A 14,220-nucleotide genomic window follows, 5' to 3' on the forward strand; every position below is an offset into this window, starting at 1 on the left:
ACACTAAAATGCTGGGGTTACCCCAAATTTTACATTTTCATAAGTGGTTACAGGAGAAATACATTTCTTTGGACTAAGAACATAACTCATATCTGGACTTACAGTGGGGATCAAAAGTTTGGGCACCCCAGGTAAAAATTTGTATTAATGTGCATAAAGAAGCCAAGGAAAGATGGAAAAATCTCCAAAAGGCATCAAATTACAGATTAGACATTCTTATAATATGTCAACAAAAGTTAGATTTTATTTCTATCATTTACACTTTCAAAATAACAGGAAAAAAAATGGCGTCTGCAAAAGTTTGGGCCCCCTGCAGAGTTAATATCTTGTACTGCCCCCTTTGACAAGTATCACAGCTTGTAAATGCTTTTTGTAGCCAGCCAAGAGTCTTTCTATTCTTGTTTGAGGTATCTTTGCCCATTCTTCCTTACAAAAGTCTTCCAGTTCTTTGAGATTTCTGGGCTATCTGTCACGCACTGCTCTTTTAAGGTCTATCCATAGATTTTCAATTATGTTGAGGTCAGGAGATTGTGAAGGCCATGGCAAAACCTTCAGTTTACACCTCTTGATGTAATCCCCTGTGGATTTCAAGGTGTGTTTAGGATCATTATCCATTTGTAGAAGCCATCCTCTCTTTAACTTCAGCTTTTTCACAGATGGCATCAAGTTAGCATCCAAAATTTGCTGAAATTTTATTGAATCAATTTTTCCTTCTACTCGTGAGATGTTCCCTGTGCCACTGGCTGCAATACAACCCCAAAGCATGGTTGATCCACCCCCATGCTTAACAGTTGGACAGAGGTTCTTTTCATTTAATTCTGTTCCCCTTCTTCTCCAAACATACCTGTCACGATGCCGGCTGGCAGGTAGTGGACCCTCTGTGCCAGAGAGGGATTGGCGTGGACCGTGCTAGTGGACCGGTTCTAAGCCACTACTGGTTTTCACCAGAGCCCGCCGCAAAGCGGGATGGTCTTGCTGCGGCGGTAGTGACCAGGTCGTATCCACTAGCAACGGCTCACCTCTCTGGCTGCTGAAGATAGGCGCGGTACAAGGGAGTAGGCAGAAGCAAGGTCGGACGTAGCAGAAGGTCGGGGCAGGCAGCAAGGATCGTAGTCAGGGGCAACGGCAGAAGGTCTGGAAACACAGGCAAGGAACACACAAGGAACGCTTTCACTGGCACTAAGGCAACAAGATCCGGCAAGGGAGTGCAAGGGAAGTGAGGTAATATAGGGAAGTGCACAGGTGAAAACCCTAATTGGAACCACTGCGCCAATCAGCGGCGCAGTGGCCCTTTAAATCGCAGAGACCCGGCGCGCGCGCGCCCTAGGGAGCGGGGCCGCGCGCGCCGGGACAGAACAGACGGGGAGCGAGTCAGGTAGGGGAGCCGGGGTGCGCATCGCGAGCGGGCGCTACCCGCATCGCGAATCGCATCCCGGCTGGCAGCAGGATCGCAGCGCCCCGGGTCAGAGGACGTGACCGGAGCGCTGCAGCGGAGGGAGTGAAGCGAGCGCTCCGGGGAGGAGCGGGGACCCGGAGCGCTCGGCGTAACAGTACCCCCCCCCTTGGGTCTCCCCCTCTTCTTGGAGCCTGAGAACCTGAGGAGCAGACTTTTGTCAAGGATGTTGTCCTCAGGTTCCCAGGATCTCTCTTCAGGACCACAACCCTCCCAGTCTACTAAAAAAAAATTTTTCCCTCTGACCTTTTTGGCAGCCAAAATTTCCTTGACCGAGAAGACGTCCGAGGAGCCGGAAACAGGAGTGGGAGGAACAGATTTGGGAGAAAAACGGTTGAGGATGAGTGGTTTGAGAAGAGAGACGTGAAAGGCATTAGGGATACGAAGAGAAGGAGGAAGAAGAAGTTTATAAGAGACAGGATTAATTTGACACAAAATTTTGAAAGGACCAAGATAGCGTGGTCCCAACTTGTAGCTAGGGACACGGAAGCGGACATATTTAGCGGAGAGCCATACCTTGTCTCCAGGGGAAAAAACGGGGGGAGCTCTTCTTTTCTTATCCGCGAACCTCTTCATGCGTGAAGAAGCCTGTAAGAGAGAATTTTGGGTCTCTCTCCATATAATGGAAAGGTCACGAGAAATTTCATCCACAGCGGGCAGACCAGAGGGCAAGGGGGTAGGGAGGGGGGGAAGAGGGTGACGGCCGTACACCACGAAAAATGGGGATTTGGAGGAAGATTCAGAGACCCTGAAGTTATACGAAAATTCGGCCCATGGAAGGAGATCTGCCCAGTCATCCTGGCGGGAGGAAACAAAATGTCGCAAATAATCACCCAGGATCTGGTTAATTCTTTCTACTTGTCCATTGGACTGGGGATGATATGCAGAGGAAAAATTTAATTTAATCTTGAGTTGTTTACAGAGAGCCCTCCAGAATTTAGACACGAATTGGACCCCTCTATCCGAGACAATCTGCGTAGGCAACCCGTGAAGACGAAAAATGTGTACAAAAAATTGTTTAGCCAACTGAGGCGCAGAAGGAAGACCAGGAAGAGGGATGAAATGTGCCATTTTGGAGAATCGATCAACGACCACCCAAATAACGGTGTTGCCACGGGAAGGGGGTAAATCAGTAATAAAATCCATACCAATCAGAGACCAAGGCTGTTCGGGGACAGGCAGAGGATGAAGAAAACCAGCGGGCTTCTGGCGAGGAGTCTTATCCCGGGCACAGATAGTGCAGGCTCGCACAAAGTCCCCAACATCCGTCTCCAGAGTCGGCCACCAATAGAAGCGGGAGATGAGTTGCACAGATTTCTTGATGCCCGCATGACCTGCGAGATGGGAGGAGTGACCCCATTTGAGGATTCCGAGGCGTTGGCGTGGAGAAACAAAGGTCTTTCCAGGAGGAGTCTGCCTGATGGAGGCAGGAGAAGTGGAGATCAGGCAGTCAGGTGGAATGATGTGTTGCGGAGGGAGATCAACTTCTGAGGCATCCGAGGAACGAGAGAGAGCATCGGCCCTAATGTTCTTATCGGCAGGACGAAAGTGAATCTCAAAATTAAATCGGGCAAAGAACAGAGACCACCGGGCCTGGCGAGGATTCAGCCGTTGGGCCGACTGGAGGTAGGAGAGGTTCTTGTGGTCGGTGTAGATAATAACAGGAAATCTTGATCCCTCCAGCAGATGCCTCCATTCCTCAAGTGCTAATTTAATGGCTAGAAGCTCTCGATCCCCGATGGAGTAGTTCCTCTCCGCTGGAGAGAAGGTCCTAGAGAAAAAACCACAAGTGACAGCATGCCCGGAAGGATTTTTTTGTAGAAGAACAGCTCCAGCTCCTACTGAGGAGGCATCAACCTCCAATAGGAAGGGTTTGGAAGGGTCAGGTCTGGAGAGCACGGGAGCCGAAGAAAAGGCAGACTTGAGTCGTTTAAAGGAGTCTTCTGCTTGAGGAGGCCAGGACTTGGGATCAGCATTTTTCTTGGTTAAAGCCACGATAGGAGCCACAATGGTAGAAAAATGTGGAATAAATTGCCTGTAATAATTGGCGAACCCCAAAAAGCGTTGGATAGCACGGAGTCCGGAGGGGCGTGGCCACTTTAAGACGGCAGAGAGTTTGTCTGGATCCATCTGTAGTCCCTGGCCAGAGACCAAATATCCTAGAAAAGGAAGAGATTGGCATTCAAACAGACATTTCTCAATTTTGGCATAGAGTTGGTTGTCACGAAGTCTCTGAAGAACCATACGGACATGCTGGCGGTGTTCTTCTAGATTGGCAGAAAAAATTAGGATATCGTCCAGATATACCACAACACAGGAGTATAACAGATCACGAAAAATTTCATTGACAAAGTCTTGGAAGACGGCAGGGGCATTGCACAGTCCAAAGGGCATGACCAGATACTCAAAGTGTCCATCTCTGGTGTTAAATGCCGTTTTCCACTCGTCCCCCTCTCTGATGCGGATGAGGTTATAGGCGCCTCTTAAGTCCAATTTAGTGAAGATGTGGGCACCTTGGAGGCGATCAAAGAGTTCAGAGATGAGGGGTAAGGGGTAGCGGTTCTTAACCGTGATTTTATTAAGACCGCGGTAGTCAATGCAAGGACGTAGGGAGCCATCTTTTTTGGACACAAAGAAAAATCCGGCTCCGGCAGGAGAGGAGGATTTACAGATAAAGCCCTTTTTTAGATTCTCCTGGACGTATTCGGACATGGCAAGAGTCTCTGGGGCAGAGAGAGGATAAATTCTGCCCCGGGGTGGAGTAGTACCCGGGAGGAGGTCGATAGGGCAATCATAAGGCCTGTGAGGAGGTAGAGTCTCAGCTTGTTTTTTGCAGAAAACATCCGCGAAGTCCATATAGGCCTTAGGGAGACCGGTTACTGGAGGAACCACAGAGTTACGGCAAGGGTTACTGGGAACCGGTTTTAGACAGTTCTTGGAACAAGAGGACCCCCAACTCTTGATCTCCCCAGTGGACCAATCCAGGGTTGGGGAATGAAGTTGAAGCCAGGGAAGTCCAAGGAGAATCTCCGAGGTGCAATTGGGGAGGACCAAAAGTTCAATCCTCTCATGATGAGATCCGATGCTCATAAGAAGGGGCTCCGTGCGGAAACGTATGGTACAGTCCAATCTTTCATTATTTACACAATTGATGTAGAGGGGTCTGGCGAGACTGGTCACTGGGATGTTGAACCTGTTGACGAGAGAGGCCAAAATAAAATTTCCTGCAGATCCAGAGTCCAAGAAGGCCACTGTAGAGAAGGAGAAGGCAGAGGCAGACATCCGCACAGGCACAGTAAGACGTGGAGAAGCAGAGTAGACATCAAGGACTGTCTCACCCTTGTGCGGAGTCAGCGTACGTCTTTCCAGGCGGGGAGGACGGATAGGACAATCCCTCAGGAAGTGTTCGGTACTAGCACAGTACAGGCAGAGGTTCTCCATACGGCGTCGTGTCCTCTCTTGAGGTGTCAGGCGAGACCGGTCGACCTGCATAGCCTCCACAGGAACAGATTGCAGGGGACCAGAGGAGAGAGGAGCCGAGGAGACGAAACGCCTCGTGCGAACAGAGTCCATATCTTGGCGGAGTTCCTGACGCCTTTCAGAAAAACGCATGTCAATGCGAGTGGCTAGGTGAATAAGTTCATGTAGATTAGCAGGAATTTCTCGTGCGGCCAGAACATCTTTAATGTTGCTGGATAGGCCTTTTTTGAAGGTCGCGCAGAGGGCCTCATTATTCCAGGACAATTCTGAAGCAAGTGTACGGAATTGTACGGCATACTCGCCAACGGAAGAATTACCCTGGACCAGGTTCAACAGGGCAGTCTCGGCAGAAGAGGCTCGGGCAGGTTCCTCAAAGACACTTCGGATTTCCGAGAAGAAGGAGTGTACAGAGGCAGTGACGGGGTCATTGCGGTCCCAGAGCGGTGTGGCCCATGACAGGGCTTTTCCGGACAGAAGACTGACTACGAAAGCCACCTTAGACCTTTCAGTGGGAAACAGGTCCGACATCATCTCCAGATGCAGGGAACATTGGGAAAGAAAGCCACGGCAAAACTTAGAGTCCCCATCAAATTTATCCGGCAAGGATAAGCGTATCCCAGGAGCGGCCACTCGCTGCGGAGGAGGTGCAGGAGCTGGCGGAGGAGATGACTGCTGAAGCTGTGGTAGCAACTGTTGTAGCATAACGGTCAGTTGAGACAGCTGTTGGCCTTGTTGCGCTATCTGTTGTGACTGCTGGGCGACCACCGTGGTGAGGTCAGTGACAACTGGCAGAGGAACTTCAGCGGGATCCATGGCCGGATCTACTGTCACGATGCCGGCTGGCAGGTAGTGGACCCTCTGTGCCAGAGAGGGATTGGCGTGGACCGTGCTAGTGGACCGGTTCTAAGCCACTACTGGTTTTCACCAGAGCCCGCCGCAAAGCGGGATGGTCTTGCTGCGGCGGTAGTGACCAGGTCGTATCCACTAGCAACGGCTCACCTCTCTGGCTGCTGAAGATAGGCGCGGTACAAGGGAGTAGGCAGAAGCAAGGTCGGACGTAGCAGAAGGTCGGGGCAGGCAGCAAGGATCGTAGTCAGGGGCAACGGCAGAAGGTCTGGAAACACAGGCAAGGAACACACAAGGAACGCTTTCACTGGCACTAAGGCAACAAGATCCGGCAAGGGAGTGCAAGGGAAGTGAGGTAATATAGGGAAGTGCACAGGTGAAAACCCTAATTGGAACCACTGCGCCAATCAGCGGCGCAGTGGCCCTTTAAATCGCAGAGACCCGGCGCGCGCGCGCCCTAGGGAGCGGGGCCGCGCGCGCCGGGACAGAATAGACGGGGAGCGAGTCAGGTAGGGGAGCCGGGGTGCGCATCGCGAGCGGGCGCTACCCGCATCGCGAATCGCATCCCGGCTGGCAGCAGGATCGCAGCGCCCCGGGTCAGAGGACGTGACCGGAGCGCTGCAGCGGAGGGAGTGAAGCGAGCGCTCCGGGGAGGAGCGGGGACCCGGAGCGCTCGGCGTAACAATACCTTTGCTCATTCTGGACAAAAAGTTAAATTTTAACCTCATCGGTCCACAGAACTTGTTTCCAAAATGCATCAGGCTTGTCTATATGTTCATTTGCAAAGTTGTGGTGAGGACGTAGAAGAGGTTTTCTTCTGATGACTCTTCCTTGAAGACCATATTTGTACAAGTATCTCTTTATAGTGGAATAGTGTACCACAACTCCAGTGTCTGCCAGACCTTTTTGGAGAGATTGTGCAGTCAAACGTGGGTTTTGAATTGTTTTTCTCGCAATCCTGCGAGCTGTTCTGTCTGATATTTTTCTTGGTCTTCCAGATCTTGCTTTAACTTCCACTGTTCCTGATGGCTACCATTTCTTAATTACATTCCGAACAGAGGATATTGACATCTGAAAATGTTTTTCTATCGTCTTATAGCCTTCTCTTTCAGATTTCTAGATTTTTAGAAGAACCCATGGTGCTGATTGTTGGGGCAAAGTCAGATGAGTCTGGGCATTTAAAACCTTTGAGATTGACATCACCTGGTCTTCCCAGATGATAATTGAGAACAATCCATGACACTGGCAGGTCTCAGCTTTGCAAAGGGGGCAGTGCATGCTATACATTCTACAGGGTGCCCAAACTTTTGCAGACACCATTTTTTTGTTTCCTGTTATTTTGAAAGTGTAAATGATGGAAATCAAATTTTTTTTTTACATATTATAAGAATGTCTAATCTGTAATTTAATGCCATTTGGAGATTTTTCCATCTTTCCTTGGCTTCTTTATGCACATTAATACAATTTTTTTCCTGGGGTGCCCAAACTTTTGATCCCCACTGTAAACAGCTCTGCGGGTGCACACCGGTCTCGGTAGAGCAGGAGCGCAGTCAGGGGCCTTTAGCTTCTACATAGCTTCCTATGGAGCCAGAACAGCGGGACCCCCCCTCAAGGAGCGTTACAAGGGGTAAATTACTAAAATGGGGTACAGTGGACCGTAAAATGATAAAATAGGTTATGTTCCCAGAATGATGACCCAGAGCATAGCCAAAACTAAAAAATATGTCCACACCAAACCCTATGCTCTGAATCATCATTCTGGGAATGTGATGTGTGTGGCCGTCCCTAACCTGTTGCCTCAAATGCGCACCCCAATCAGGTGGAGAGAGAGCACTGCGCATTTGAGGCAACATAAAAAGTTCATGATGATAGTGACTCAGTGACCCATAACCCATATTTGGAAAAAATACCCCCAGAGGTCTTATAATTTTTTTTTGGGGATGAAACATTTTTTGGGGCAATTTAGGGGTTTATGGGGTTAAAACTTGGAATGTACTCTGGACTTGGTACATTGGGGTCAAATTATAGGAAATTAAAATGAAAAGGGAAAATGTAGTACTGCATGGAAGTGTGATACTCCCTGAAGCAGTTTTTAATGCAGAGGCCCGGATGATCGGGGCAAGTGTCACATTGAGTGGTGGTGTCCTTCCGTATCCCCCTCTTGTGACACACTCTGCATTTTTTCTGGCACCTATAACTTCAGTTCCTTGGGAAGTCCGGCCTGCTCTTTCCCGGTCACCAAAGATCAGGACCTTTAGGACTTCTTCTTGGAACTGCAGGAATGTCCCTGTGTTGCCAGAGTTCTGGTACAGTACAAAAGGGTTGTACATGGCAACCTGTACCATGTAGACCGCAACTTTTTTGTACCATGTGTTTTCCGCATGGCATTGTATGGCTTGAGGACTTGATCAGAGAGATCAACTCCCCCCATATGCCGATTGTAGTCCAGAATACCATCGGGCTTGAGGACCGGTGTTGTGGTACCTCGCACAGGGACAGGTGAGCTGCCGTTACCATGAATTGTGGTCAGCATAAGGACATCCTTCTTATACTTGACCAGCAACAGGTTTTCATGGGTAAGGGCACGGGACTCACCCTTGGGCATAGATGTCTGAACAAAATTTAGAGGGAGGCTTCTCTGGTTCTTCCGCACAGTCCCACAAGCGGATGTGGATCTGGCGGCAAGGGATGTGAACAGAGGGATGCTGGTATAAAAGTTGTCCACGAAAAGGTGGTAACGTGGCAATGGGTGCACAAGGTCCCAAACGATTCTCCCGCTAGCAACCAGAGTGGGGGAACATTCTGGGGGTTCAATACGGGAATCTCGTCCCTCATATACTCTAAACTTGTAAGTGTACCCGTAGGTACTCTCACAAAGTTTGTAGAGTTTCACACCATACCGCTCCCGCTTTGAGGGAATATACTGGCGGAAAATGAGTTTCCCTTTAAAACTGATAAGAGACTCATCTACCGAGAGCTCCCTGAGCGGTACGTAGGCCTCCAAAAATTTGGCCCCAAAGTGATTTATGACCGGCCTCACTTTGTAAAGCCGCTCATAGGCGGGATCAGTGTAATGCAGGCATTTCCGAATGGCCTCGAACCGCTGCCGTGCCATGGCCATACTGTAAAGCGGGGTCTGGTAGAGGATGTCCCCGCTTCAGTACTGTCTGACACTGGGTTTTTTGACCAGGCCCATATGCAGCACGAGGCCCCAAAATGTCCTCATTTCGGCTGCATCAATGGCGTACCATTCATTGTGTGTGTGTGTTGGGGGGGGGGGGGAGTGTGTAGTGTGTATGTTTGGTGTGAACTTTATATATATAACGGTGTGTGATTAGAAATCACACACCGTTATATGGGGGGGAAAAAGGGGGGGCAAAAAAAAAATGGGGGGGGGGGGGCAAATGCAGCGCCCTGAACCCCAAATAGGGCCCCGGTCACACTGAAAAAACTGTGGCGGACCCTTAAGGGCCTATTAGGGGGTCATGGGGGGGGAGGATTTTTTCCCTTTTTTTTTATTTTTAATTCCTACCTGTCCCTGCAGACAAAACTCACCCTGAACTAATGTACCCTTTTTTATCCCTGAGGGGCTCAGATCTTCACAGTGGGGGGGGGGGGCTGGCTCCTTCTCACAGCTCTGCCCACTTACTGAACTCGGTGGGCGAGCAGAGGTGAGAGAAGGGGACATTAACCCCTCCTCTGCCGGCTGTCCGACCAATAGCAGCGCTCATGGGGGGTGACGGGATTTCCACCTCCCCCTAGCTACAGGAGGTGATCACCATCTAACTCCGGGTCATCGGGTCACACGTGACCTGTATGACCAGAATTGCCGCAAATCGCCGGTGTGAATTCACGGGCGATTTGCGGCGATCGCCGACATGGGGGGTCACAGGACCCCCCTGGGCATTGTCACGGGATGCCTGCTGAATGGCTTCAGCAGGAATCACGGTCTGGTCCCCGCCAGGTGCGCGGCAGGGGCCCGAAATTCCCATGGGCGTACAGGTACGCCCTGGGTCCTTAAGTACCAGGGAGCGAGAGCGTACCTGTATGCCCTGGGTCCCTTAGTGGTTAATTTAACTCTTTCTGAAGATAGCCTATGTGTTTTAGGTACAGGTTGCAAATTTCTACAACTACAAATTTTCTAATCTACCTAGAAAAACTCCAACCCGTGCCGTATGACTAGAGTTACATTCAGATTTTTCAGATATTTGAGTTGCAAAAGCATTTCTTTCAATGGGTAAGATGTGTGACCATTGAATTTGTGTACAATTTCTGTTCATATTTATGGGAAGCCACTCTTGCAGCATGAGTATTGGATTAGATTTCAGGTAGACGGTGTGACTTCCCGCCTGTTTAATCTTACAGAAAGTTACAAACTCATTGCATGTTCAGTCACACTGTTATATGGAGGGCAGCAGTGTATGACAGTAGAGCTCCTCCAGTTCTATCTATATTCAGTATAGCTTCTCCAATATCACCAGAGAGATAGAAGTAGAATTTTTAAAATTCTTTGTTAGTACAGGATCAGACATATCTGAGAAGCCAGGTAGTCAGTGCCAGGGACGTGCCCAGACATTTTGGGGCGCAGGGGCTCAATTAGATAAAAGGGCACTTCTCATTATAATAACAAGTTTCTAAAAACCTTACATGTGTTAATACAACACAATTCCTGAGATAGGGGACCTTCAGAAGTCATGTCAGCTGAATGAGACCTCATCACTCCATGGAGGTCCCAATCAGTGAGGGCATCATAGGGCAGGTGCATTAAAAGGGAAGGGGCTCAAGCTCCCTTTTGAGTCTATGTGTGCACGTCCCTGCTCAGTGCGCCTAAAGATTTTGGTAATGGCTCACAACACTTTGGGTTATTGACTATAAAAACTAAAATTTTTTAGAATGATAAGTAATTTGCTGCCTACCTAAAGTCACCAGCATTCTGCCCTTATCAGGGTTGGTAAAGTTAATTACACAAAAGAGGAATTTAGAGTAGAATACCACCTTCATATCAGGTATTTCCATTCTGCAGTCTGGTACTGTATATAGGTCAATAACACTATGCCCAGGCATCAAGGGGTTCTCCACCATAAGTTGATTTTAGTACGTACCTGCCAGACAGTAATGGACATGCTTAGGAAGGATCTGCGCTTGTCTTGGGCTAAATGGCTATGCTGTGAGATTACCATAACACTGTGGCTAGATTTCTGTGAACTTGTATTTCCTGTTTTCAGTTTTCTTGTTTGCCTACAAATCCCATGATACCATTTTCCTCCTTCCCACACATCAGCCACCCCACCCATTGAAACATAAATGAGCTGCAGACCTGTGGTTTTCAATCAAGGTGCCTCCAGCTGTTGCATTACTTGCAGATTGCTCTCTCAACCCATTGAAGCAGAAAGGCTCCCTGTCATCCGCTGACTAGTGATGTCAGGTCTCGGCCGCATTGAAAGCTGGGAAAAATCCGAGACAGCAGTCATTTTGTTTGCTGTTAAAAATAAATATTGGGATGAAAATCACAGAAGAATTGTGAGAAAAAATGTTTTCCATCGGAGTACCTTTTAATGGAACTGAGCAGCAGTACCACACATAACCTGTTTTGATGCTGTTTTTGTGTTTCTGTTTTACTGTTCCTGGACAACCTTTCTCTCGTAAATTACAATTTCATAATCTTGAACATATATATATATATATATATATATATATATATATATATATATTGGGTTTCCTAAATCAGAAATATATATATTACATACATACATGATCAGAAGGAGATCACAGCATGGTCTGTATACCCCATAATAATGCTATACATAGTATGCTGCAGCGATTCAGTTAAGCATCTCATCTTTCCCTTTCGTTGCCCTGGGGCTTTACTGAATATGCATTACACTATTTTTATTTTTTTTACACATTATACTGATTTTGTTTTTTATTAATTACACAAATAATTTTAAGAATATAATTTAGTTTTCCCTCTGGTATTATAACACAGTTAATGGCTTTTTAACAGTAAATGACAATCTGTGTCCGTCCTAGGAGGAGAATTATGCTGACAATACTAGTGTTGCTCGCAAATATTCGCAATGCGAATTTTATTCGCGAATATCACATATTCTCAAATTCGCGAATATTCTCGAATATATCACTATAGATGCGCAATTACGAATATTTTTTTTCTTTCACAGTACACATCACAGTGATCATCCCTCTCTGCTTCCAGCTTGGGTGGTGTAAAGAAGGCTCTAATACTACCGTGTGAGACCGCCAAGCGAATATTCGTATATGTGTAAATCTGCATATACGAATTTTCACATATGCGAAAATTTGGACATGCTAATTTTCGCACATGCTAACTTTTTTATATGCAAATTTTCGCATATGCTAATTTTTCACATATGCGAAAATAAACCGTGAATATTACGAATATGCGAATTTTGCGAATATATGACGAATATTCGTCCGTATATTCGCGAAATATCGCGAATTCGAATATGGCCTATGCCGCTCAACACTAGACAATACGGGGGGGGGGGGATTTCATGCGCAGCATTTTGTTGGAAAGATTCCACTGCACTTTTTTATACCAAAAGTGGAAGAAGGATTTGGAAGGCCTCCTACTTCTCCTTCCTGCTGGATCCAGTTCAAGATTTGAGCACAATTGGGGTTATTTATCAAAGGATTTAAGTGTTTTTTGTCTCTGAGGAACCTTCACCCTCCGTTGAGCCAGCATTGGACATGGCCACACAGGGTCAGGAAAGGTAAGCACTAAAGCGGTGGTCTCCAACCTGCGGACCTCCAGATGTTGCAAAACTACAATTCCCAGCATGCCCGGACAGCCGTTGGCTGTCCGGGCATGCTGGGAATTGTAGTTTTGCAGCATCTGGAGGTCCGCAGGTTGAAGACCACTGCACTAAAGTAACCAAAAAAAAATAAAAAATACTCAAGTTGAAAATAAAATCCAGTTCACATGGTGACTATAAACCCCACAAAAGAAAATAACTCATGTCGCTTGCTGATATACTGCAGGAGGGACCCCGAAATGGCTGCACAAGGGGTAAAATACGCTGGGGGAGATTTATCAAAACCTGTGCAAAGGAAAAGTTGCTGAGTTGCCCATAGCAACCAATCAGATCGCTTCTTTCATTTTGCAGAGGCCTTGTTAAAAATGAAAGAATGAATCTGATTGGTTGCTATGGGCAACTCAGCAACTTTTCCTCTGGACGGGTTTTGATAAATCTCCTCCGCTGTCCTCTGTGGCGGTAAGTTCTGTGTAAAAGGCGCTGTGAACAGCTGATTTCGGCATTTGAGCCAAAATTACTAACTACTTGCACCAAATGATAAATTTGGCGCATGTCCACGAAAACCAAAGTGAAAAAAAAGGGTAAAAAGAAACTGTCAACAGGCAAAATTGATAAATACCCCCCTATAACTTCATCAAAAACTGTAGTAGCATTTTTCCCAAAATGTGAAACTGTCCTAACACAGGCTTTTTCCACAACCATTAGGCTGTGTTCACATGTAGCGTTTCAACTCAAAATCAGGAGTGGTTCATTAAAGGGGTACTGCAATAGAAAACATTTCTTTTTATTTATTTTTAGAAACTGGTGCCAGAAAGTTAAATGGATTTGTAAATTACTTCTATAAAAAAAAAAAATCTTTATCCTTCCAGTACTTATTAGTGGCTGTATATTACAGAGAAAGTTCTTTTGTTTTTGGATTTCTTTTTTTTTTTTTCTGTCCACAGTGATCTCTGCTGACACCTCTGTCTGTATCAGGAAATTGTCCAGAGGAGCATTGGTTTGCTATGGGGATTTGCTCCTGTTCTGGACAGTTCCTGATACAGAAAGAGGTGTCAGCAGAGACAGAAAAAAAAAATGAAATCCAAAAAGAAGAACTTTCTCTGTAGTATATAGCAGGTAATAAGTACTGGAAGAATAAATATATATATATATATATATATTTTTTTTTATAGAAGTAATTTACAAATCTGTTTAACTTTCTGGCACCAAAATGTTTTCCACCGGAGTACCCCTTTAAAGTCATAAAAAGACACAAATCTTTGCATTCTATCTCAATGATACCGTATTTTTCGTCCTATAGGACGCACCGGCGTATAAGACGCACCCAATTTTTAGGGGCAAAATCTAAAAAAATAAAGATTTTGAACCCAATAGTGGTCTTCAACCTGCGGACCTCCAGATGTTGCAAAACTACAACTCCCAGCATGCCCGGACAGCCGTTGGCTGTCCGGGCATGCTGGGAGTTGTAGTTTTGCAACATCTGGAGGTCCGCAGATTGAAGACCACTGCAGGAGGAGGTAATACTCACGTGTCCCCGCCGCTCCCGACCCGTCACCGCTGCCCTGGATGTCGCTCCATCGCTGTCACCATGTCCCCGTCGCTCCGGAACGTCTCTGCTGCCAGCCGGGTATCCTCGCTCTCCATCGC

The 14,220-nt window shown here is 47.1% G+C and overlaps 1 protein-coding gene across 3 annotated transcripts in view; it reads left to right on the forward strand.

The window, feature by feature from the left end:
• The window catches only part of GRIN2B (glutamate ionotropic receptor NMDA type subunit 2B), a 544,413-nt gene that overhangs the window by 129,172 nt on the left and 401,021 nt on the right, over window positions 1-14,220 (forward strand). The window contains exon 1 of one of the 3 annotated variants that reach the window (XM_056523791.1): window positions 12,978-13,032. The exons of the other annotated variants lie outside the window; for them this stretch is intronic. The gene's annotated coding sequence lies outside the window, so the exon portion shown is untranslated. Of the gene's footprint in view, window positions 1-12,977; window positions 13,033-14,220 lie in introns of those variants that run through there. 3 annotated transcript variants of the gene reach the window in all.

This window comes from Hyla sarda, chromosome 6 (genome assembly GCF_029499605.1).
Source record: "Hyla sarda isolate aHylSar1 chromosome 6, aHylSar1.hap1, whole genome shotgun sequence".
NCBI classification, from domain to species: Eukaryota; Metazoa; Chordata; class Amphibia; order Anura; family Hylidae; genus Hyla; species Hyla sarda.